Below are 24,869 nucleotides of genomic sequence, written 5' to 3'. Positions count from 1 at the left end.
GTGCAAGTAAGTGAAAGGGGAGGAGCAGCATCGGGGAGTAAAGTGGCCACACGGTGTGCCAGTCTGTCCAGGCAATCGCTTCTACATCTCCGATCCTCCGCCGCCGCGCTGCGAGCGCAGAGAGAGACGCGTCTGCCAAGTCCAGTCCTGGCCACTCCACTTGGTGACGTGCAGCGCGGAGCAGAGCCAGGCCACAGAGAGAGAAGCCCGCAGCCGCCACCAACACAACCGCTGTTCCTCCTGCTGTAAAATGCAACAACAGTCTGTGCGGGATAAAGACAGCATTCACACTTAAGCGGCGTCGCAGCGAAACAAGGACAAACGCCGGGGGACAGGAGCAGCGAGCGGCCGGGTAGGTGAACGCACAAGCTCGGTCAGCGTGGGTGCGACCTGTCACTGCTCGTGTGTGTGATTTTTAACGTGCTTTGTGTCGCTCAGGAGTTTTACACGGCGCACGAACACTTGTCCTATCACGACTGAATGAGAGGAGCATCATCAGTCTCCTCTGGACCACAGCCAGTCAAATGGTGTTTGTGTGTGCGGCGCGCACCTTTTGCGCAAGCGCTCCCAACTTCACGTCCCAGAGATTGTGGGAGAAACTGGGGCAGTGTAGTGAAGTAGAGGTAAAGGTCAGCGGGGGTTACATCTCTCTGATAACATCTCGGTATTTAACTTAATCCACTTGTTCCTGTCGAACATGTTGTGCCACAGCAGTGAAAGTGTTTGGTAAATGTTTTTAAACTTGCTGTTTCTCTAAAATGGACACATCCACTGGGCTAAATGTTGGGAAATGACAGTTTCAATTTTCAATTTTCTTTCCCATTGTGTCTTAAAGTTCTATTAGACGCTCTAAAATCCTATTAGTATGTTCTACAGATGTATACAACTTGGAGCCTTCACAGTGCAAGTCTCATCTTCCCGTCAACAAAGCATTACTCATCACAAGTCCCATGTGTTGTTACTGTGAATTGCTGCAGCCTTGGTTGTGAACCACAGAGCACTGCTGTGTCTCTGTGTGTGTATGTGTGTCAGAGTGACACTGCCTCTCTCTCACAGAAAGTTATTGATGGATACTGAAATTTAGAAATGCTCTCACTCCTCCATTATTTGGAAGCGTGCGGAAAAAAGACATTGAAGTTGTTATCAGTCTTCTTATTTAATCTGTAGTCTGTAGATTGAGCATGATTTACGATCAACTCTCCCCGCTTGTCAATTCTGTTTACGGGCCCTGGCTTAAACATGTGTTACTGTCATTTAAATGGACAAACAGCAACTACACACTGTTCCTACATGGACGTGCTCTGGTGTTGTTACTGTATTAATGGGCCGAGCACGTGGTGCAGGAGCAGGGACACACTTCCCCGCTGATGACATTTTAAAACCTAGCAGGGTATCGTGAATCAAGGCAGGGATTAAGGGCTTTAGTCCTAGTCATCCCTGAACAGGCAGGGAGCTCTGTACTCCATGAAGTAAGACAATGCATTTGCCTCAGAGCCGGGTCCATTTAGCAGGGGTCTTCTCGCCTCATCTGCTGCGTGTGAAGGAGTACTGTCTCTGCATATTTAAAGAAAAAAGAAAAAAAAGAAAAGAAAAACAGTCACAGGAGGTGGATGATTATGCAGCAGCATATACTACTGAGTTGTATATTTGTGCATATAGATATATAAATATATATATATATATGTGTATATATATATATATATATATATATATATATATATATATATATATATATATATATATATATATAAATGCCGCTGCCAGAGTGCCTCATTGTCAGGCAAGGCATAGCTCCATGGTTTCTCTAGTTTGTCACAAGCTTCTTTACTGTAAATTCAATCAGGGATAATCCTTCTATATCAAATGTGACTGGGAAACGGCTTTGGCCGGAGGAATTCATTTAGAAATTACCTCCAGGCATTTATCCTATTAGTAAAGGCCAAGTGAAAAACAACCATTGTTATGGGCCAGTAAGGTACAATACTGTGAGCTCAAGTTGTTTATGTAATTTTTTAAATTTCATTCTATTGCCCCCCCCCCCCCCCCCCCCCCCCCCGCCTCCAAAAAAGGAGAGAATAGAGGGAGCGTAATTTGATTGCTGTGTATACTGGGCAGTACGGGCGTGCGGCACAAAAACAGTACAGGTGAAAGTATCTACAGTGTATTTCTGTGCTTGGATGGAGTTGTCATTTTGACCTCGGTTAATGCCCCGCAGTTGGATAAAAAAGACCAGAAAGCAGAGGCTTTGCCAGGTTTGCCAAGCAACAAGACCACAGAGAGCCGTGCTCTCAGTGTTTTTGACGTAACAGCAGTCAGATAAACACGATGGTGCCTCAGCTGCTGTTAGAGTGCACCGTGGAAAAGATGGAGGCATTTCCACTTTGTGAGAGAAAATCGTAATTTAGAAAAAGAAAACACAGCAAATGTGCTGTATGTTCTGTGCCACTTTAAAATGCAATATGCATGAGAGTATAGCAGCTAATATTTTGATGTTATCCCATACGGTAATGCTCCTTCTAAGGCGTCTCAAACTCGCAGCCCGAGGGCAATCCAATGGATTTCATGTGGCCCTCCGAGCAATGTCAAGTTCTAATGAGTTATTCATGTATGTTGTTTATAATGAATAGATTCATTTGCATCATAAATATGTGTTTTTATTGTGAACTATATAAAGTATATCGTTGCATATGAAAACAAGACACTTTTATTTTGAAATCCTGTGAACTATTGAGACAAAGATTGTTATTGCAACATCATGATGGAATATTTTTATATCATTTTAAGTTCATATCACCCACCACCACTGAGTAGTTGCCTTTTTCCGCCAGAATTTGGGCTATTTTTCACCTCTCTTGACGAGACTAGATGCTCAGTGGCCCAAAGGTCATTTGAATTTGAGATCTCTGCTCTATCTTGTTTTAAATTATACAACACCAGTGTTTCCCCCTTTATTCAGTCTGCAGCGGTTTGTCTTGTCACTGCTGCTAGATGAATGAACAATGCTGCTGAAATTCCACGCGATCACTAATATCAATATACCACTAATGGCATAACAACACCACTGCTAAAAAGGTTCTAGTTCACCATCGTTGGAAATATTGTTGTGATGCTTGACTTTAAGCATTATACAGCAACTGAACTCATCACAATTAGATATTTTAGTATTAATATGTGAATGTAGCCATCAATTACACTGACCCTGAAATTAAAACAGAGATTAAGCAGTTTGTGACTTTGCCAGACAAGGAACTTTGTCTGTTTTTGTAATCACATTTAAAATGCATGCTCCAGCAGATTTTTAATTAAAGTTCATAGGCTGTAAGTGCAGTGGTCAATGGCCTTTCAGAGCGCACGGCAGTGAAGTGCAAACGCTTCTTGTAATTCCTGTTTTGTCCATCACTCACCAAGCTCAAAGACTCTTTGCTGTTGCAAAGGTAATAATCGTATAAATGCAAAGAGCAGCTCCTGCACACACCACTGTCTCACACTCAGTTTTTAATTAATTGCGAGATCCAAGTGTATTGTCTTTTTTCAGGCGACGCTTTCCAGTAGATGGCGGAAAAAAGGGAAATCTGCCTTCATTTGCACAAACTCAATATGTGTGAATCAGCAGGTAAGACGAGCTGTGGTGTTGTGATCAAATTCTTATTATCATCTTTCAATATTTGCATCTTTGGATGAACTGAACTGGCTCCGGTTTCATGGAAACTGAGACATTTTCTCCGGCGTCGGAGAAGAATAATGCACTTATTTGTGGCACTTAATCACAAGAACAAACTAACAGCCGCTCACACTTGAATTGGATGATTTTGAAATGCATGAATCGCATAACTCTGAAGTCACTTTTATCCACGGCTAGAAACAAACGAGCAAAGATGGAGAGGTTAGAGCCTCATATCGTTGGCTGTGAAATAATTGCTGCTTAAATGAGCAAGAAGAGCCTCATTGTTTTTATTTATTGTAAAATAAGTGTGTTTGTAATGGAAATATGCTTCTTTCTGTGTCTGCTGTGAGTTAACGAGAAAACAAATGAGCGTGTAACTTAGCTCAGTCCTGTAAAACCTGTATGTCTAGATAAACCAGGTTCACTAATGCACTGAGCTAAGTTGGCGGTAGCTTTATTTCTATTGTACAATCACAATTGAAAGATCTCTATCAGTCTTTGTATCTAATGTTTGTGAAGAAAGCAAATAGTTAGGTTTGACCGTGAATATTGAAGTCCAGTTTTCCAGAGTGTTCCACTCTTGGTTTACAGTGATGTACTGCTTATCATCATATTTTATTGTTTGCCTCTTGAGGTAAACTTTAAATTATTACCACTGGCTGATTATAGTTAATTATTCAGCCGAGTATTATTCATGTAAGTCCGTCTGATAGATGCTGCTGAGTGCACCAAAACTACATTTATTTAATTTATTTGAAAACCTGTAGCTTTTCTGATGACCGGTTTCATGTACTTAGTTTTTATTATAATAAATTGCACTGCATTATGGGCACAAAATGCAGATTGGAAAGGACATGAAAATGGCATCATATATGAGCTGTCGACCTTATTTACCAAAACCCGCTGTTTTCGTCTGATGAGAATCCCTCGTTTCAATCCCTTTAGTAAGCATTGCATACAACCTATGATAGCAAATTTGCTACAGCCACATAAGTGGTGCACACAGGAAGCTGAGTGCTGCATGCTTATCAAGGCACTTTTTTTTAAGTGTTCATGCTGATGTGGTGAGAGTGGCAGTTAAATGACAGCAGGACCCAACTTAGATTATCTCTACCTATTGGAGACAACAGCCGGATCCAGGCTTTACCTGCAGCCCGCAGTCACTTAATCGTTCTCTAGTGGCACCAAACCAAGAAAAATGTCGGTCATTTTTTTTGGGGGGGGGGGCCACTCTCTGACTGATCACGGTGGGATTCGGGATGTCGTGGCGATATTTGTCAGCGTATCAAAGGTAACAAGCCTGGTAGGGAAAGATCTGAGAGCGTGCTCGATGGCTATGTGCTGCTTTGATACCAAGATGATGAAGGAGTTGAGACAAAGCGGACGGGGACAATCTTTGTGCATTTATTAAGTTTTTCTTTTCAAAATTGCACCTGTGAATCATATCTGTCATCGTTGCAGATTTTAAATCCCTATTTAAAAAAAAGAAATCTATTCCTGTGGTTATTTAATAAGCGTCTATTGAGACACATCGACGCTGATGTTCACAATCTGCTGTAAAATTGAACATTTTCTCTTTATTTAAAAAAAAGAAGAACTTATTCCTCACTTTCAAAGGATAAAGGGATAAATGGCCTAGTTTAAAAATATATATTTTTTAGAGCAGCGATTGTCAGTGTACAGCCTTGACGCTTCTCTTGTTGGGTCTGTGGTTCAGTGGCATCTTTGCTTGAATGTGAATATGTTTTGATCAGAGGCTCGGGCATAATACACGTGGTAATGTGCATGGGGCAGAAGTCCATGAACAAGTGCAGCGTTCCCATGCTCTTTAGAGATCAGTGAGCAAGCTGCCCTTTTGAACATGGTCTCTGACGGCCAGTGATGCTGGTATCATATTTCTAAAAAGCTTGCAGTTTTCTTGTTAAGAGACCTAAATGGTCTCAAAATGCACTCAGCTCTCAACCTTCTCCATCCACAGAGATTGTTGTCATTATCAGTTTATCTGTAGATCATTTTCTGGATTCATTATTTGGTCCGTAAAAAAAAAGTAATGAGGTGTTTCTCAGACCTCAAAATGACATCAATAATAGTGACATTCACTTATTTATTCTATTTATTCGTATCTATTCTGAAACATATGAAATGTCAATACTGTTTAGCGATTACATCCTTATTGAATACCTGTAGCTTGTTGACTGTTTTATGAATTACCATAAAAAACAACGTCTATTGTTTGACTACCTTACAATACACAAGTAGTTTTATTTAGGTATGGCTTGATAGCACTTTTTTGAGTTTGATACCAATGCCAGTGTCAGGGCGTTCTTGTAATTCTGCACCTTTTTAAACTACAGAGCTGTTAACAACTTATTTGTGCTGATGCATTTATCACCTGCAGCCTTTTTAAGCAGTTGCAAAGACATCATTCTCCAGCTGTGTAACAAATATTCATTTCCCATAAAGGAGAAGAAATAAACAGCCCACAACATGACTCAACTTTTTACATTTTTACAGTCTGTGCACGCCATTTATAGGAGTTTTGGAGTTTGAGTTTTTTTATTTTTATCTTTCCAATATCTGGGCAGCGCCATAACCAAGCGGAAAGAGAACTTGGCTTGTGACTGAAGGGTTGCTGGTTCAAGTCTCCGCCAGGTCAAGGGCTGGGGTACCTCTGAGCAAGGTACCTAATCCCCCATTGTTAATTGGATGCTCTAATTTGATCCCAGCCACAAGGGGTCACTTCAGTGTCCCAAGCCCAAATAAATGATGCTTTTTATAGCAGATTTGTTATCCATCATGTGTTTTGGATCCATTAACTTAAAAAAAAGAGAAGCAAAACCAGCTCCTGAATAACGTAGCCTGTCCTCTTAACCAGCACTATACTGTCACACATACATGTCACATTAGTTCATATATGTTCCGAGCAACACGTGTGCTGTTGTTGCCTGGAGTCCATCAGCCGTGCTTCCTAGGAAGAAGTGCTGCGCCGCGCCGCCTGACAAAACACTGGAACTCATTAGACCCTGAGTGTGCGAGCTGACAACCGAGAGCCAGGGCCAAAGGCCATATTTATGAGATCAAAGAACCAATTCCAAAAGTAGCAGTGGCTTTAACCCAGTGTCACTCCACATGGTGTTTGGGAATATGTGATTTCCTCTAAAAAAAAATAGCCTTCTTTAGCTTATCTGGAGGAAAATGAAAGCTATTACCTTTAAAGTATTGCCCGCAGAAAAAACCTTATACTTTGGGGGATAGGGTTTAGGGATTTAGTTTTGGACTTTCATGGCCCCCAATACACTGGGCTGCTTCCACTAAATGTACTCAGTACTGTATATACAGTACAATGAGCACTTCATATAGACAGAGGGTCCCACATGATGATGCTGCAAGTTTGGCGGCAGAGAGTTGGGAAGAGGGTGGACATTGAATACTCCACTCTTTGAAAACGCCAGAGCTATTGTTTTTGTTCTGTTGTTCTTTATACTCCCATTAAACCCAGGCTACAGGAGTATTTCTGCTCTGCGGCTATCTGACAGCCACAGCTCCCTTGGCATCTCCTTTATGAACCTTAGTCATTTTAATAAGGTGTATTTTACTATGTTATCTCTACTTTTGAATAAACACCATCTATAATAAAATGCAATATCTATTCCAGGCATGTCTGGGCTGTTAAATATGCAGAATGTAGCAGACATTGTTTGAGAGCGCGCGCCGGCCCTTCGAAGGACATGGATGTATTATGTAATCATTTATTTGAGATTGAATAATTGAATCTGCCGCGAGGAGAAGCGTCGCTTAAAGAGTGGCCTGCTGGAACAGGTTCTGAGGTGGAATGTCAGACTTGAACCAGCTCCGTCTGCTCGAGGTGAACCAGACTTCAAATTACTTTTAAGGGGAAAACAAATTTCACCGGTCACTGAAGCCACTTGAACTCATCTCCCCTTGCCTTTTTTTCTCTGAACCATGGGAAATTATAATATACCTACCTACCTGAGCTGGGCTGCTGTTATCTGAGTGGCACACTACTGTAAATAATAGCAGCATTAGTAGCTGTTGTGTTGCAGTAATTATGTTGTGAATTTGCCTTAATTGTGACATTTGATAGGTATTTGATATCAAGCAGGTTTTTGCTGTTATCGACTCAAATCAGCATGTGTCCATTACACACTATAAGAAATAACCAGGGGCAACTGCCGTCATGTCACTGCCTCTTCATCTTCTGACGTGTTTTTTCACGCAAAGTTACCCGCTCATTCTGCAACTGTAAAACTCTAAATCATTCATCTCCAGCGAGGAATGAATATGTAAATAGTTCACAGCTAATGGAAGTATACATAAGGACGACTTGCAGCATTGTCTGATTTGCATACTCCAACAGCGCAAGTTTAAAGGTGGCTTTTGAGTTAAGAGGATTCATAAATCATGTGTTTGCAGGAGGTGTAATGTGCATCTGTAATATCATCCTATTTACAACCAGTTTGCCTGAGCCCGGAGGTGGAATCTTCGGAGGAATTTTACAGTTTATAGACGCTGTTTTATTCCAAAATGCTCTGTCGGGGCGTCCAGCTGTTGTCATTGACACTCAAGAATGAATGAGAAGTATGAGCTTATCAGGCTGAACAATTCCGATGAAATATCTAACTGTGATTTTCCTGACATATATATATATATATATATAACACATCAGATTTGATTTGCATGATAACTCTTTTTGAGTTGATCTTAACTTCAAGATTTAGTGTTTTATAGATTTTAAACCTGACGGAGCCTTGTCACGTGATACGCAATCAACATATTAACTTAAAAACTTAAAGACATAAGGCAATTCTTTTATTAGTTCGCATAGAACATGGAACAATTAACCATAGTATTTGAAATGTTGCTTTTTGCATGGTTTTGAATTGTGAGTTCGTTTTGAAAAGGGTTTCAGTGTGTCACCCAAATACGGAAATAAGATTTTTTACAGTCATTATTAGAAATCAGAAAATCAAGTAAACTTCTGCTTGGAAAGTCATAAAGGGAAGTGATTTCAGCTCAGACACACAGCCATTTGACAGTGATAAAACTGACCATAATGTTAATATGACTTCAGCTTTAGGTACTGTCAAGACACCTTTTGTCAGTGTTCGCTGCCTGTGGGCCTTGGTGTAATTTTATAGCTTTTCCAGAACAGACATTTCAATGTCTAAAGCATTTGCATGATAGGCATATCCTCCGCTTCTCTCCAGGACATGAATTTGTTGCTGCTGACAAAGAAGCTTCTCAAAATTTGCAATTTAAGAATTGTTCCTTTGCAGTCATGTTGAATTCTGCAACACTACCTTCACACGGAAATTAATCGTCCACTCGAAAACAGCTCCAGCAGCCTCTCGAGAGTGGAGCCAATGTGATGGCGGCCAAGTTTTATTATTAATGGCGTCTCTCTATCTCTCAGGCCCCAATTGGTCTTTGCTGATTGCTGAGCATTCTGATTAAGAAACGACATTAAAAATTGATTTATTATGCTTCCATGTGTTTTTCACACTTAGATAACTGGTTCAATCAATTGAAAATTACATTTATGATTTATTGCTGGGTTTCATCGTGACAAGTTTACAATAATTGGCGTGGTAGAACTTCTGTGCATCCTTTGAGTGAGAGTGAGCAGCTTCTTGTGTGAGATAAATGGAAGTGAGCGATCAGCATTAACAATTTATTAACGCTGAAGGGCAACACAACAACTCCACAAAGCTTTATTGTACACTATCCAGATCCTAAAAAAAGAGGATGACATTTTTCAAACGGTCGCATTATTTGTCACACGTGTTTGACTTAGACTGCACGATTTTCATTATGGATAATACGGAAGGAGTTGATAAAAAAAGAAGAGGAGTCAAAATATAAAGGTGTAATGAGAAGTCAATTAGGTAGGTAATGATCTCTCTTTGGAGTTAATTGGAAACATCACTGAAATCGTTTTACTTCATATGTATATATATATATATATATATATATATATGTATGTATATATATATATATATATATATCAAAGTGTGTGGCACAAATGTTCGATTTCTTATTGTGTCATAAAATACAGTAAGTGGTGGCAGCAGAATATAATGTACGATATGTAGCATTTAAATATTTCCCCATGTTGTCACAGTTGGCGATATTCTCACTTTTAATGCCGTCTCACTTAGGATTATTTTGGCGCCGTTACATAAACAGCCACATGTCAGACCCGCTCTTTCAGACTCGCTCTCTCTGCAACAGCAGATGCTTTTCAGCTCCATAAAGTGATGGTGGAAACAATTGGTTTTAGACCAGGAAGCTGCTGTCTTTTATCATCCTCCCGAGGAAGACTTGGCGAGGTAGCTGTTTCCATTCCTGCGAAATCATCACAATGGAAATCCGACATTTTAAGAATGAAGAAACACGTCTTCATCCTCTGTCTATGAAGAAAAGAAACGCAGTCGGAATTCTGTCCTACAGACTGTAGGGTCTGACACGAGTCAGCAAAATGTAATGAATGAGCAATCAATAACTTTTTGCTTTTGGAAAGGTTCCCCCGTCTGCCTTGCCTCAGACTTATTAGTCTATTCTTAGAACTGTCTATATCATCATTTTATTATTGTAAAGGAGGAAAGATGCTTCAATTTTAGGGATTTATTAAAGAATATTCTTGGTTGGCAACATATTTCAGAGAAGTAGTAAGAGGAAAGAGAATAACATGTATGAGTTCAAACGCTAATGGTTGTCTTACTAATTGCCTATCATAATCACAGCCTGCTAAAAGAATTCATCCCTGCAGTGCTGCATGGGATTTAGAAAGAAAAAATAAAGAGAGAAGATGAGATGAGAAAGAGGCACTATAAAACATATTCTAACAACAGATGTATTCTAATTTCCACTTTTTTTTTTTTTTTTACTCTCTGAAGCCTTCATCTACTTCTACTTAAGTATGAAATTGCCTGCATTTCCCAGAGTGACTTTGTAAAACCCCCAAAGAGGTTCATGAGAGCACCTGAGAAATTCAGCTGAGTTGAATGTGTCACTGGAGAGAAAAAGTTGAAGTACTCACAGAGGTCTTTCTCGCTAAATAACTGCGGAATTCACAGCATGTAAAAATCCACATGGGTGTTTTGGTTTCTGGTTTAGGGAGGAATTGCTTTCTGAGGGCCCTCCAGAGCTGATCTCCTCCTGATCTGTGATAGATCTCTGTCTGCACAGTTGAGTTAAGAAAGAAACCCTCTTGCTATTTGCTCGTGGGAGGACTCTGCAGCACAGATTTATCAGGGGCTTGAAATGCCCCGTATATTTGTTCTGCGGTACATTTGTACATTTGTGCCGACAGAAAACACGCCAGCAAGTCGTCGGCGTCATGCACAATCCAAGCAGGTTGAACGCTCAGTCGCCGGTTTGCCACATTAGTGCTTATTCCTTTAATTTGCTGTGATTAAGTCATAATTCAAAACGATAATGGTCCCTTTTCTTTTTGGACCTGTCCCTGACAAGTCACGTCTTTGTGTGCGCGTTAACACACACAATGAGCAAGATGTGGTGTCTTCCATTGGCTGCCACAGTGAAGTCGTCACATGACGGCTGTTCTCACCAACACCAGCGCCATTGTTACCTCTGACAATGAGGACCTTTGAAGTGTCATCTCGAAAGAAGAGTCTCTCCGCTGTTGTCGCGTTAAAAGCAGCGGAGTCTTTAATTTTGCATATATTTCTAGTAATTATTTTATTGCCCTGAGAGCTTATTCATCTACAGCCATATGCTTCCAGTTTGACCTTTACCGCCGCTGAATTATCTGCCGTTGACCTCTATCGCTCTCTCAGGACAGTTGGAGAGTTATTGATAGTTTTTCCTCCGTCGTCTCTGTGGAGTCGTTTATCTGTACTCCAGACCAAAGATTACACTAATAAATCTCTTGATGCACTCTGTTCCACACTTGAATGGGTTGGGAGGTTTTTTTTTTTTTCCTCCCCATTCTTTTGAGTGAAGGCATGCCTGGCTCTCCGTTATTAACAGATGGCACACATGAGAATATTAGTATCAGATTTATAGACATTTCATTTCGTTTTCTGTTTTAAAGCCCCGTCATATTCACAAGCTGTTATTGTTTCTGCAGGTGTAGACGGCAACACTCAAAAGATCTAATTTGTCTGTGATGAGCATCCCCATTCACCAGAGACCAAAGGTACGGTAAGATATGAAAAGCTCATTATCTTATGTCCCTATAAACATTTTATTATGCCACTGACAAGACACAGCTGGATACAAAAGAACAATAAAATAAGAATCAGCCATATATTGCCTCATCATCTCCACTTTCCCACAGAAAGTAGAATAATAAATTGTGCCGCGATATAACCTGACCAATTGCGCAGCACTTGATCCTTTGATACAGCTGACTGTGCATAAGTGTAGGTGTTCTGTGGTGTTGGCCTGGTTTAGTTGGGGGTTGATGGTCTAGAATCATTTGATATATGGCGTCATTAATTCTGCTTGACTTCCCCGCTGTGTCCAGAAAATGAACTATGTCTCTCTTTGTTTCTCCACCCTGCAAAGATTTCGAAATCCTGCCGGCAAGCAAATCCAAATCGGTCTCCAAGCAATTACGGGGTTAGAGAGTCTGATCTGGGGTCATTAGGAGATAGGATTACTCCTGGACTGCAGGACCCCAGGAATGTACAGACCCTCTGGTGGTCTGCTCAACACTGATGAAATAGAATTGAATTAATGGGGTTGCCCACTGTGAGGACTGATTAGAACAACATTCTCACTTTGATCCCTCAGCGAGGTGACCGGGCACAGGCGTCACAGACATACGGGGGGGTTGGGCTTTTCAATATATGTGTGTGTGTATTAGTGCGTGTGCGCCTGTCCTGGTTCGGTGCATCACTGATGAACACGACTCTTACTCTGTGCTCGCTTCGCCGGGGTTCAGCCCTCACTGGTGGAGGTGCAGGTGTAAAATTCGAATTTTTATTTTTGTCTGTGGTCTGAAGCTTCGTTAGTCCACGCGGAGTTCAGCGCTCACGGTTTGGCATATTAACTGGACTGTTTTAAATGGCTCCTCCTGAGAGTACACCGGCAGCTCGAGCCACAGGAGCTGCATTTAATGTGATTGTGAAGGCCGTTGTCAGTCGGCCACAGTTTAAAAGCAACTCGACGCATAAACGCAGGCTAGTTCCAGTTGACCACTGCTATTTTAAACTACACGTTGATGAGGACCCGTTGATTATATTAATAATCCTTTATTTTTTGGACCGCAGTCTGTAAACCCCACCACTGACTTCATGCAGCAACTGCCCAGCTGTGTGGAGATGAGGACAAACTATATTCAGAAGAATTATTTATGTGTTGTCACCCTACTGTCCAAGCAGCCACAGTCAGCCTGAAGCCTTCTAATGTGGTTTTTCTGTTTTAGCATATTCCCAGTTTGTCGCCCACAAGCTGCTGCAATCTGTCGGCTAATTCTACCTCAAAAACAACCAGTTTTTCCCAGTTTGTGACTTGGATTTATTGTGGCATGACTTTAAGAGTTTCAGCTGAATATAACAAAAAACAAAAACAACATTTAAAGCATCTGATTTTGTATATTAGCCTCAGTGAATATTATAAGTAGCCGTCCATCCACTAATCTAAAACCTCTTTATGGGATACCATAAACTGGTTACCCACTGGCTACAAGGTGTCACTATCCGTCTCTGTACACCCATAAACTTGGCCCCGTCTGGGGTTTTTCCATTAGTTGGTGTGACTGTTGTCGCTCTAAACAAAATGCACTCCATTTAGCTCGGAGTAGCCGACACAGACCTTTCAGCATTTTTACTGCCAGGCAGTCTCGGTGTGGCCGGTTGTTGGAGAGCCAAGTTTGAGTTCTGTCGTTCTCATTTCAACTTAAGAGCGTGTTACTCAGAATTGGTTTTAAAAACTCCACAGACATTGCTGGTGTCACTGTGGCCAAAATCCTGGATGTGAACAAGAAAGAAAAAAACAAACAGACGGGCATCCTTTTAGTGTCAGTTGATCAGAAATGCTTCACTGCCTGTAGAGTCACTTCAATTCAACTTGGAACACAACACTTAGGTTTGTTTCTTTTATCCATCTGCGGAGGTAATGGTCATCATCACCCTTGTTGTGCCGTTTAAGTTTGCCCCCCCCCCCCCCAGACGGTGAGCTGGAGCTGTTTGTCAGAACCATTCTTCAGGCCACCTCGAGTAATGATAGATGACAAGCGTCGGTAAAGGAGGAAAACAAGTCTTCTGTGTGCTCAGACTATGGTGCCACCAGCTGACAGCCTGCTGCACTAGATGTAGAGGGAAGGGAAGGGGGTGTGGTGGTGAGTTAAAGACTAGATGCGACTCAGCAACTAATGAGATCGTAAGCTACATCTCCCAGTAAATTATAGTGGGGTCTTTTCTGTCAGTGAATACTAATCACCTTTTTAGTAGCTCAACAAGAATTTCAGAATTGTGCTCGTGTGCATGATTTTCTTTGACATTGGACGGTGCATTAAACCTGCAGTGTGGAACGTTTGCCTCCACCTCCTGGCAGCGTGTGTAGTTAAACAAACCATTTACTACAACGAGGATAATCTGTCCTTACTGTCAATCACTTTGTTTTGTCCTTCATAATCCTCCTTTCTGTTTTTTTTATAACAACTTTTTCTTAGCACTGCGTCTCATGAATATTCAATCAGTTGTTTCGTCCATATATGGAGATTTCATTGTAGTACTAATATACTGTGAGATATAGAGAGATTTACCAGACTATGCAGAGTTTACTAAAGAGTTTTTAAAGACTATGTTGGACAAAAGCAAAAAATAAAAAAAAACTTCTTGGGTAATAATAAAAAAACATTCTACACTGGACCCATGTGATGCATGAAACAATAAACATCCATAAATGATTTCACACATGCATGTATATCACACCATGCTGTGGCCTAATGAAAGGAAGTGTGATATCAATTCTTTCCAGTTTAGTTATGTAACAACGTAACACTGAATTTTCTGCAATATCTGTATTTTATACTGTAAATTTATAAACATTGTGAATTCATAAGCTGAAAAAGAACTGCCTTTACCTGTGCACATGTTGCCTGTTGTTTTAACACAGGTAAACAAATGCAGCAGAAGACGCCGTGTGTAATGTCAAATGCTCTTTTTAAACCAACATTATTAACACAGGGAGTCTTCACCTGCTGACAATGGGAGGGGGGGGGGGGACCTTCAGAAGGGCATTTATCTTGATGGAGCATGGCCAAGTATTTAGCTGCACAGACAGAAAATGATGGAGGTAGTTCTGGACAAAGATATGCTCAAAGCAGAAAAGTAATGTTGCTAATGACTTGACCTCTCACACCGGCCACCCTGAGCTGTGTGTTTGATACTGTCTTTGCTGCTGAGAGCAATCAGGTGTACAGGTGGAAAGAAAGGAGAGGGAAGCGGCAGGCAAGGTCAGGCTTTTTAAAAGCCTCTCCCTTTGCCATTCATGAGACCACCTCTAACTCCCACAGCATAGAACCCCGTGCTCTAATGATAACAATGGCTTCCTCCTTTGTCTCGGGCACTCAGGGCTCCCATTCACATGTCATTACTAGACCATAACACAGGCTGGACCCGAACGCACATCCATAAACACGGACCTCCGCTTGCGCTGTCACACGTACCTGGTTATATTCTTGTCACATAAACAGTGAGGCATTGTCTCCCGCACGCCCCTGGAGTGATTAAGACCTAAGGCACTGCGGGGGTCGGTTTGTGGTTAAAGGAGCATAGAATCCTTAGTGACTGTGGCTAACACACACGCGCACACACACACATACAAACATGCAGACACATGCACAGCAGGGGTTGGGCATGCCATCTTATCCAGGCCATTGAGGCTAATATCTGTGAATGGGGCATGCTGGCACTTTGAGCAATACTATCACTGTTGTCTCTTTCTTTCCTCTCAAGTGCCCTGAGGGACTTCACAGCATATACACATCATAAGAGAGATAGAAAGTATGGAACTCCTTTCTCTGTAGTGCCCTCACTCAAGAGAAGAGACTAGAATGAGGACAATACTCCACATTTAAAGTCACTTCAATTTGACTGTCAGATCATGTTTTGTTCAGAAGATAATATGTCTCCACTTTGCAGTTACAAAAAAAAGGCACAGGGGTTTCTCCATGTCGTAATCTTGTACACTGTTATTTCACTTTAATCAGTTTATAAGCTCCTTTGTGCAGAAAAGCACATTGTATGTAGAATCGGCTACAAAAAGCCCTTTTAATTTATCACAGATTCATTATAAGCTTTCAAACACAAAAAGAAGCCCAACATTATAACTAGTCTAAACTTTCACTTAAAAAAAAAAGCAACAGTTTAAAACTTCTTTTTGCATCTTTTGGTAAGTAGGAAGTGAAATCAAAATAGTCACAGCGATATTGAGCTAAATATGAATGACAACGCGTGACTAATCCTTGTTTTCAACATTGCCAGTAGTAATATATATTATCAGGTTGTATGTCATCCACTGAAACACAAAACATATCATTTTATTCTTATTTTTAAAGCGACAATTCGGCTGAGGAATGTGATTTGAAACATGGCGACATTAAAAAAAAGAAAAAGTTTTAAGAACCACCTGCTGTTTGTCTGTCCATCTGTTCCTCCTGCCGTATTCCTTGTTGCCAAACGTCCATTTTTCTCACTGTGGTGACAATGTCCTGCAGCCTGATGCTATCAAGCAGCAGGCTCCGCCGTCTCAGGGCAAACACTGTAATTGTCAAGTTCAGCTGTCTTACTTAATGATATCTACACCTGAGTGCCCCCATGTGCTCGGCCTTCATGCAAGTGATGCCATATTGATTTTTATGCTGGTTCCTTTGCTACAGAGACACATTATGACATGTACCATATCAAATTTTAGTGTGTGCCAGTTGCCATGCAGTTGTACGTTGGTTATCACAGCAGGTCTGGTGTATTGTTTCATTTAATGGCTCAAGCAGAGGAGAGTTATAGGTCATTTCATGTTTGCAGAACGTGGCGGGTTGTTTGGTCCCACGTTTTCACACCTGGCCGGTGAGATATTGTTTTATTTCACTGTAACCACAGTCACATTGATGCCGTGTTGTCAGTATTTCAGTGCAGTTCCTGAGATGGAGATAAAAACGTACGCTTATGGGCTGTTATTTCTTCTTTTGTTGCTTGATGAGGTTGTCTGAGCATTTAAGATTTAGATTTTTAATTTTCAGCTGACTCGAAGTGTTTGGTGAGATGCAAATGTGATTCCCTCTCCATTGTTGCCTCGTGCAGCTACAGCTTCCTGTACTCCTGCTCTCCACCCTCTCTAGCTCCTGTTAGATTTACAAAGATACATCAGAGAGGAACTGCTTCCATGCCTGGTGTCAAACCCTCCTGAACCTTGTAAAATTCCGTGGTCAGTGAATCTGCCTGGAATTTTGCCTTGAAGTATTTGCAAGTACCATTTACCAAATTTTTATTTGGATGTCTCCCTAATGTTGACATAAGCCTTAATGGCCATCTGCAGTGTGCAACTCATTATGGCACACATCTCTGTCTGTACATATTGTTGGAGAAGTCTCTGATGTTTGATGGTGTTTTCCACTGCTGTTCGTAAGCGTGACTAAGGTGCCAAAATGAGCGTGCACACTGGTTCTGCACGAGGCACAGGAAAAAACACTACAAGTGCATTTTCCATTTAACCGGGGACATGAGAGGCTGGTGTCATTTATCTGAATCGTTATTGCTGAATTCTTTCAGCGGAGATGGCAGAGCTAATAAAGACATTAAGCAGCTGAGCGATTACTGGCATGCCACAGGTCATTTGCAGTTATGCGTTAAGCCGAGGCTCTTGAACTAAAGGTTTGCTCTTCGTCTTGTCTCCGGCCTTAATGATATTGACGGGAAGCTTTGTCAGTGATCGCACCTCTTGATATTCAGGTTGCACATGTGGTGGACACGCAGGACTATTAAAAAGGGCTCCATGTGCAGTTTTATTGACGGGGGCACAGATGTCAAAAGGATTCTATAGAGGCTCAACAGAGGTTAACACATACCTGTGAACGTGCATTCCTGCACCATATCTGTTTCATCTTCTGCACAAATGGCAGAAAAAATCCTCAGAACCCCAAGACTTTAAATAACTTAATTCATAATCCATAGCATGTCATATTATATTGTCACGGCATGTGTTGTGATACTTATGTAAAAAGTTGTGCATATAAAACATTTTGGGAACAGAGAAATCGAGCCTTATTCTATGCGATGAGTACCTGGCTTGGCTTGCTGTCTGAAGTGTACTTCACATATCAGCGAGCAGGTGTTCCTGGCCATGGAGAGCATTTGAAAAGGAGGCTTTCATTGTCTAATGTCTATACATACTGACCTTCTTTTGCTCGGCTTGCTGATGAAAGACAGGCTCGTAGCAGCGAGTGCCATCTAATTACCTCATCGGACAGGTGTTACTTCAGAGGCGCCACCTATAGATTTCATTTAATGTATTGATAAGAGTCTCTTGACAACACGGTGTAGTTTAAAAGCGTCCAATGTGCATTTACCCGAGTCCATCACAAACCTTTTCACTGTAATTGTATCTCGTTGTGTCACTTATGTGCTACTTGGTTGTTTTTGTGTAAATTGTGGTCCGTCTGTCTACATTTTTGTCAGACTTGCATCCACCCACCCTGTAATTGATGTAAATTTGATTTGCATGTACGGTTGGTGGGGCATGTTAACGCAGCCGTATCATAATATGGTTTTTATGAGATTTTCCATAATCTTGTTTTCTGTGCGTTTGTAGCTGCACGTGTCCTTCTCTATTGTCTTTCTCTCTTTTGTTTGGCTAAGAGGTTTCGCACATGATCAGAAAGGTCACACGTTCGTCCTTTTCCACCTTTTCAGGCAGTGTTTGTATATCCATACGAGTGTTTTCACTGCAGTTTTAAGAAATAAATACATACATTGACCAAATGAAGGGGCCGCATGGTTGGTGTAGTGGTTAGCACTCTTGCCTTTGCAGCAAGAAGACCTGGGTTTGCGACCCGGTCGGAACAAGGGCCTTTCTGCATGGAGTGTGCATGTTCTCCCCGTGTGTGCATGGATTTTTCTCCAGTTTCATCCGACAGTCCGAAAACATGCAATATGGGGATTAGGTAAATTGGTCACCCTAAACCGGTGAACGGTCCAGGGTGTATCCCACCTATCGCCCTATGTCAGATGAGATTGGCACAGCTCCCCCTGTGACCCTCTTGTGCAGGATAAAGCGGTAGAGGATGGATGGATGGATGGATGGATGGATGACCAATTTAAGTGTCTGAATTATCAAGAATAATGAGCTTATTATAGGAACATAAAGAAACAAGTGGTGAGATGAACCAAAAACAAAATCAAATCACATTTTTAGATTTACTGAGCTTCGTCGGAAAACCACATACTTTACTTTCAATTTCCTTGGGAGTGAGTTAACTGTAATGTCCAGCCTCCATCTTCATTGCACCAAGGGAAAAGTTTTTGGTTTGCCTTACTTTACCCGAAATACGTTCATCTCCTTCAACCCCATGGCGAAAACATGGAGCACCTTTTGAAGGTAGAAGTTATATTTCCCTATCAACACTGTGGAATTCGAGTTTTGACATGCCTGGAGTGATTTCTGCACATGCATGCAAAGAGCTGACAGGGTCACCGACCTGTCTAATCCACCCCACCCCCGTTGCAATGTTATATTTCGTTCATGCACCCTTCCTTTTTTTAAATAAAAGTTTAAAAATAAATCTCTCCACCAGTTCAACCACTTCAGGGCTGAGAGGGCCTCTTGTTTTGGTTGTGAAAAATCAATAGCCATTACAGAAGAGAAAAAGGCGAAGAAAGAGATGAAGAAAGAGAACACGCATGAGAGGGAGACAGACAGACTCCTATCCCTGTCAGTCTGACCCTGCCTGACGGCTGTCATCTCCCTTAATTGCTTTGCTAATATCATCCCCACTCAGCCTGGAACTAGGTCAGCGAGGCCCCTCTGCTGGAGCTGACTTCAGGCTGTCCATCTTCATGGCTTCTCCCTCACTCTGCTCTTTTTTGTTGTTTCCCCTTAAGGGCTCATCTCAATTAGACCAAAAAAAACATACAGCGAGAATGTGAGAAAGATGCATTGTTTTGCAAGATGACCTGGGTTTTGATTAATCCAATCAGAAAATGTTTTTTTTTTTTTTTTTCCCAGCAGTAGATAATCATTAATGCGCAATGCTCTATTCTGGGATGGGAAATAGGCTCGCCAGAATTAACCTTTATATTTCCCTCAGGTGATGCAGGATCTGCTTTTTCTTTGTCTACCATCTTTGTGCTGTTAGCACCGTCAGGTCAGACTAATGCTTCTTAGTAAAAAAAGAAGATTGACATTGATAAATAAGGCAATTACCCAATTTGCTGTTTGTTTTGTTGGTCTCTGTAATTGAGAATTAAAGAATAATTCATTCCTTTCATGCATTTGCATACCACCCAGTGTTTCATCAAAATATGGCTAAACATGACAGAATGGACTCTAAATTAAATGCAATTGATGCAGTAAGAACAAACTGTTACTGATGTTTTTTTTTTTTTTGCAGCGTAAAACAGTTCTTGGGATATTTAAAGTGGCTATCAATGATTTTTAAACATAACCATTTATTTAGAGGCAATAAAAATAGATTGCCTGTTTTACTGCGGAGGATGGTTAGGATGATATGTTTAGAATGTAAAGCAAGTGCGACGGCAGACGTCCGTCATTGTTGAGTCATTATTAAATCTGAAACACAAAAGCTGAAACGCAGAGCTCTGATAAATGCGAGAAGATGTAGCTTTCCAAAGATAAAATCTCTTTTTATTCTTTAACTTGTACAAAACAGCTCAATGAAGTCGAGAAGACTAACAGTTATTGCTGCCAACGCACCACAGTGTTCCGTCTTAAATCAGTCGATGCTCTGGTTGTTTTTTGCTATCGAGTTAGTTTGCATAACAAAACGTCCTCTGAGACGAAACCTGATTTTGCTTTTCAACTTTACTTGGCAAACCGTCACCTGGCTAAAGAAAACAGGCACAGTGGAAGTCTGCGTCTGCGGGAGAGGGAGAATATTATGTGAGTGTCAGGGATGAAGCACAGAGCAGCTGTTTTCTGCCTCAGGGAAAATGACATTGCTTTCAGTGTGGTTTTATTAGTCCGTTATGTTTCAAGGTATTACTTTCCCATTTGTCCACTGTAGCTTGTATTTTTGCATACCTGTTTGACCTTTACAGAAAATAGCACTAAACCTCGCAGTTTCACCAAGGTTTAATACTACAGTAGCCCTGTCAGGTTTTTAAAAAATATATATAAAATAGTCACTCTGCAGGTGTTTTCTACTTTGCTGTATCTATGATACAGAACGCTTTTCACATGTTTGGTGTCATCGGGAGGATGGATCCGCTTGTTCCTCCATTTTCACAGCAAAACAACGTGAAGTCATTGTCTTATTTTCTGTATTTTTCTGATGGATTCACATTTTTCTAATTTGTGCACCCTCTGCTTGACCACATGCTTATAACTTCAGACTGTCTGGTGTGCTTCTAGCCTGCATGTGAACTCCCAAGGTTGAACCGATTTATGGTTGGATTGGAATTTACTGCTATTTTGAACAGGCAGTAACTAAAAAAAAAAACTGCCCAACAATCTAAAATATGTAACAATCAAGAAAGTTAATTATTGAGCGATCCATAGGAAAGGAGCAGCATCTCTCACCGCTGACAGCTCGGTGCTTTTGTGTGCGGCTCTGTTGTTTACATCCACATTCATGGCTACAGGCAGCCATTTTAAACAAGGTAGTAAAGCACAGATGAGAGACAAGGGGCTAGTAATTGTGTCAGCGGCAGGGCTCTGAGCCAGGAACTGTCAAGACCTCATACTTCCACCCCCCACCCCCCCCACCCCCTTCTGGTTAATGGAGCATGTGAGGGCCAAGGTGTGCTCCGCTGGCCCCAGCCTAGGCTCTGTTCAAACGGCCTCCCGTCTTTCTGTGATAGGCACAGTGGACCAATAAGCCTAAGGTGGAGCAGCTGGAGAAAACATTAGTGTAAGACCCTTCCTGGAGGTTGCCATTTTCGCCTCACTGCCCCACATTTGCTCCCTCAGTAAGACACCTTTCCTCATGACCTACAATAGCAATAACCCGGTTTTGTGCCTCAAGTTCTTTTTGATGCAGTATAAATGTACATCTGATGTCGAGGTGTTGCATTTACACCTCCAGGTGCAAATGAGCATTTTTGAAGTTGTAGCAAACAGTCCACTGACCCTTCCCTGGTCGTCTAGGCAAAGATTTTTAACAACATCTCCATCCCGTGTTGGGCTGTAATGGCGTGTACTGGCTCACAATCTCAAATTCCAAACAAATTCTCTCTTAATGGTAAAGAGTGAAAGTCCAGCTGACATCCAAACTGTTTGGTTTGGAGGATCTCAGTAGCAAAATAGAAGCGGGCCCATTGGGAAGCACAGGGGCTGTTGTTTTTGAACTGCTATTGTTGGGAATAGTGCCCAGATTTCACAGATCTGTGGTATTACTGTTCGAACCACATCCAGGCTTGGTTGTAATGAGCGTTTGGTCTCCAATACATTTCAAGTTCACCGTTTATCTGCTTTCTCTGAGTGTCTTTGTTGCTCACTGCACAGCCCTCTGCCCTCATGGTATCAGGAATTTGACTTCATTACTGCTACCAAATGTATTATCTTGGGAAAAAGACTGACTCAGATACCACTTTAAGCAAAAGAAAGGCTTTAATTGGTATATTCGTTGGTAGAGTTCTGTCCACATGAGCTCATGTTCTTCTTATAAAGTCTGCAAGCTTATTTCAGCTTTCGGTGTTTTAAGTGATTACAGTATTATCATAATTATACTACTACTACTAATAATAACACAAGTTAAATAGTACTGATTAGAGGCGTTTTTACTTTTTGAGGCAATATCAAGCCTTGAGTCCTTAAGAGCATGTCAAGTCCAGAAGCTTGATGAGCAAATGGTATTTGAAGATGCTTCAAGTCTGGATGTGGACTGAATTTACACACTTTTGCACATTTTCATTACAGAGATTAGTTTAATAGTTTCCTCAGGACAGCAGTTCTGCTCCGTTAGGTGGTCGATCCACTGCTTAGGTCCAGACTGAAATATCTTAACAGCTAGTGGCGACTTTGCCATGCAGTTTTTTTTTTTTTTTTTTTTAAAGAGAAGGATTTAACTTTGTGCCATCACAAGGTCATATTTAAATCAATCAATTCCAATACTGGTTTATGATCTGATGATTAAAAAATAACGACATTCCCATCAGCCCCAGCTGCCAGTAAGCAAACATCATCCCCACTGAACTAACTTAGATCAGACTGAAGTCTAAATGCAAGTAAACAATTAAAGCTGGTGGATTATTCATTTCTAATTCATTTAGGAAAAGAACTGCAAGGTAAGTGCAGCGCAACAAAATGTCACAGTTCAACTTGTAATTCCTGTCATAGACAACCGCTCCTGTTGTGAGTAAAATAATCTGCTGCAGGAGAAATGAACTGTAATGAAACTTGTCTCCCAGAGACAGTGTCGCACTCCGAATATGGCAGAGAGCACAAGTCCAGGAAATTGTGCAGGTGCTTCCAAGACATTGTTTCATCTCTGTCTGCTCGGTGCCCAAACAGCACACAGGCTCGGCGGGGCTCGGCTCGCTCTGCTGTGTTCTCATCTTGATTAACCACAGCTTGTCTGGTGGCAGCTTTTTCACCACACAGTCTCTCAGTGGAGCACCATCTGCAGCCTCACGGCCTCAGTGTTGGCCTCATACAACTCAGCCCGTTCCTGTATGGAAATCAAAACAATCGGATAGAAAAAAGAATTGACACGAACGCGGTGAGGTTAAATTTTATTACCTTGCACCCCGGTTAACAGATTTTGAAGACGAGCTTGATGACTGCCGTCTTCTTTGCTTATGCAAGGCCACAGCTTCACAGGGCCAAAATAAACTGTGAAATCTGCAAGTGACGATCATGGCGAGGCCATATTAGGATAATCTTTCCATTCCCTTCTAAATAACCTCCGTTTTTTTAGCCAGAATTGGCCCGTGTGAAGTAGATTCAGTATATGCATTTGCAGCAAACTGCCAGTTATCACGATTGACACTGCCAATCAGTTTGTAGATGGAAGGAGCTTCACCCACAAAGATGTGGGAGTGAAAAGAGGCACACGCACACACTGCTCTCAAACCTAACAACCAGGTTTAGTTTCGTTCAGGTGAACGTGTTCCCTGGATCACAGCAACCTGAGATGCTTGTTGTTCCCACTTAAAAGCAGATTAAATTAATTTGCTTTAATCATTTTGGTGTGCAGATCTGTGAGGAAGATGGAGACTCAACACAGCAGTTAATCTGAAATCAGGATTGACATATGCAGAGTGAGACGAGCAGCGTCACTCTCGCTGATCTCTGGGTGTTTGTTCTAACTGCCGAGTTCAGAGGTGGTTTCACTGCCGACAGTGCCACCTGTGTGTTGTCAGTCCTCTTCAACTATTGCAATAATCCACATGCACAGCCGGAGGTGAGATGCCGTCTAGTTCTCACTGGCCAAATAATTGATTTCACTCTGGACATCAAGCTGTTCCTTCATTTTGAAGGGCAGTTGCTGGCCTGCAGGCTCTTTTCTGAAAAGATATGGATTAAATGAAGTCCTCTTCATCTAAAAGAAAAATTATGACATTTTTTACATGAAAACATTTTTACATGTAATGGGGGTGGCAGATGTTGCCAAAGAGGATGTGAATCACATTTTAATTGGTGTTACATTGACTTAAACAGTCAAAGAGTAGGGATGACAGTGTTGGTTTAAGTCCACATCGTCACCTCTGTCTTCAAGTGTCTCAAAATAAAAAAGACAATGATGAATCACCATTAAATTTCTACAGACGTTCGTAATCTGCGGTGCATGAATCCTAATGACTTTGGTTTCTTCAAGCACCACCGGTATTGGATGGATTACCATAAAATTTGCACAAATTCATGTCAGAACACATTATAACATCCCTGACTTTTTCTCTCACCTCATCACCAGATCAGAGTTTTAGTACAGGGGTTAACGACCAAATGCCTGTGAAACTTATCACTTTCCCATCCGCCTGAGGTGAATGTGTTAGCGTGGTGTGTTTGAGGTACAGCCTGACAGCACTGCTAATAG

The 24,869-nt window shown here is 41.4% G+C and overlaps 1 protein-coding gene across 3 annotated transcripts in view; it reads left to right on the top strand.

Annotated features, from left to right (window-relative positions):
- Positions 1–47: 47 nt before the first annotated feature.
- Positions 48–24,869, top strand: part of LOC131443472 (kelch-like protein 29) — a 216,362-nt gene continuing 191,540 nt past the window's right edge. The window contains exons 1-2 of one of the 3 annotated variants that reach the window (XM_058613132.1): positions 48–352; positions 11,778–11,846. The gene's annotated coding sequence lies outside the window, so the exon portion shown is untranslated. Of the gene's footprint in view, positions 353–11,777; positions 11,852–24,869 lie in introns of all 3 variants that reach the window. The other 2 variants (XM_058613133.1, XM_058613134.1) reach the window with 2 other exon arrangements.

The sequence above is a fragment of the Solea solea genome, chromosome 17, assembly GCF_958295425.1.
Source record: "Solea solea chromosome 17, fSolSol10.1, whole genome shotgun sequence".
Lineage (NCBI taxonomy): Eukaryota > Metazoa > Chordata > Actinopteri > Pleuronectiformes > Soleidae > Solea > Solea solea.
Note: the sequence above shows the minus strand (reverse complement) of the source record. Positions and strands in the feature narration are given on the sequence as shown.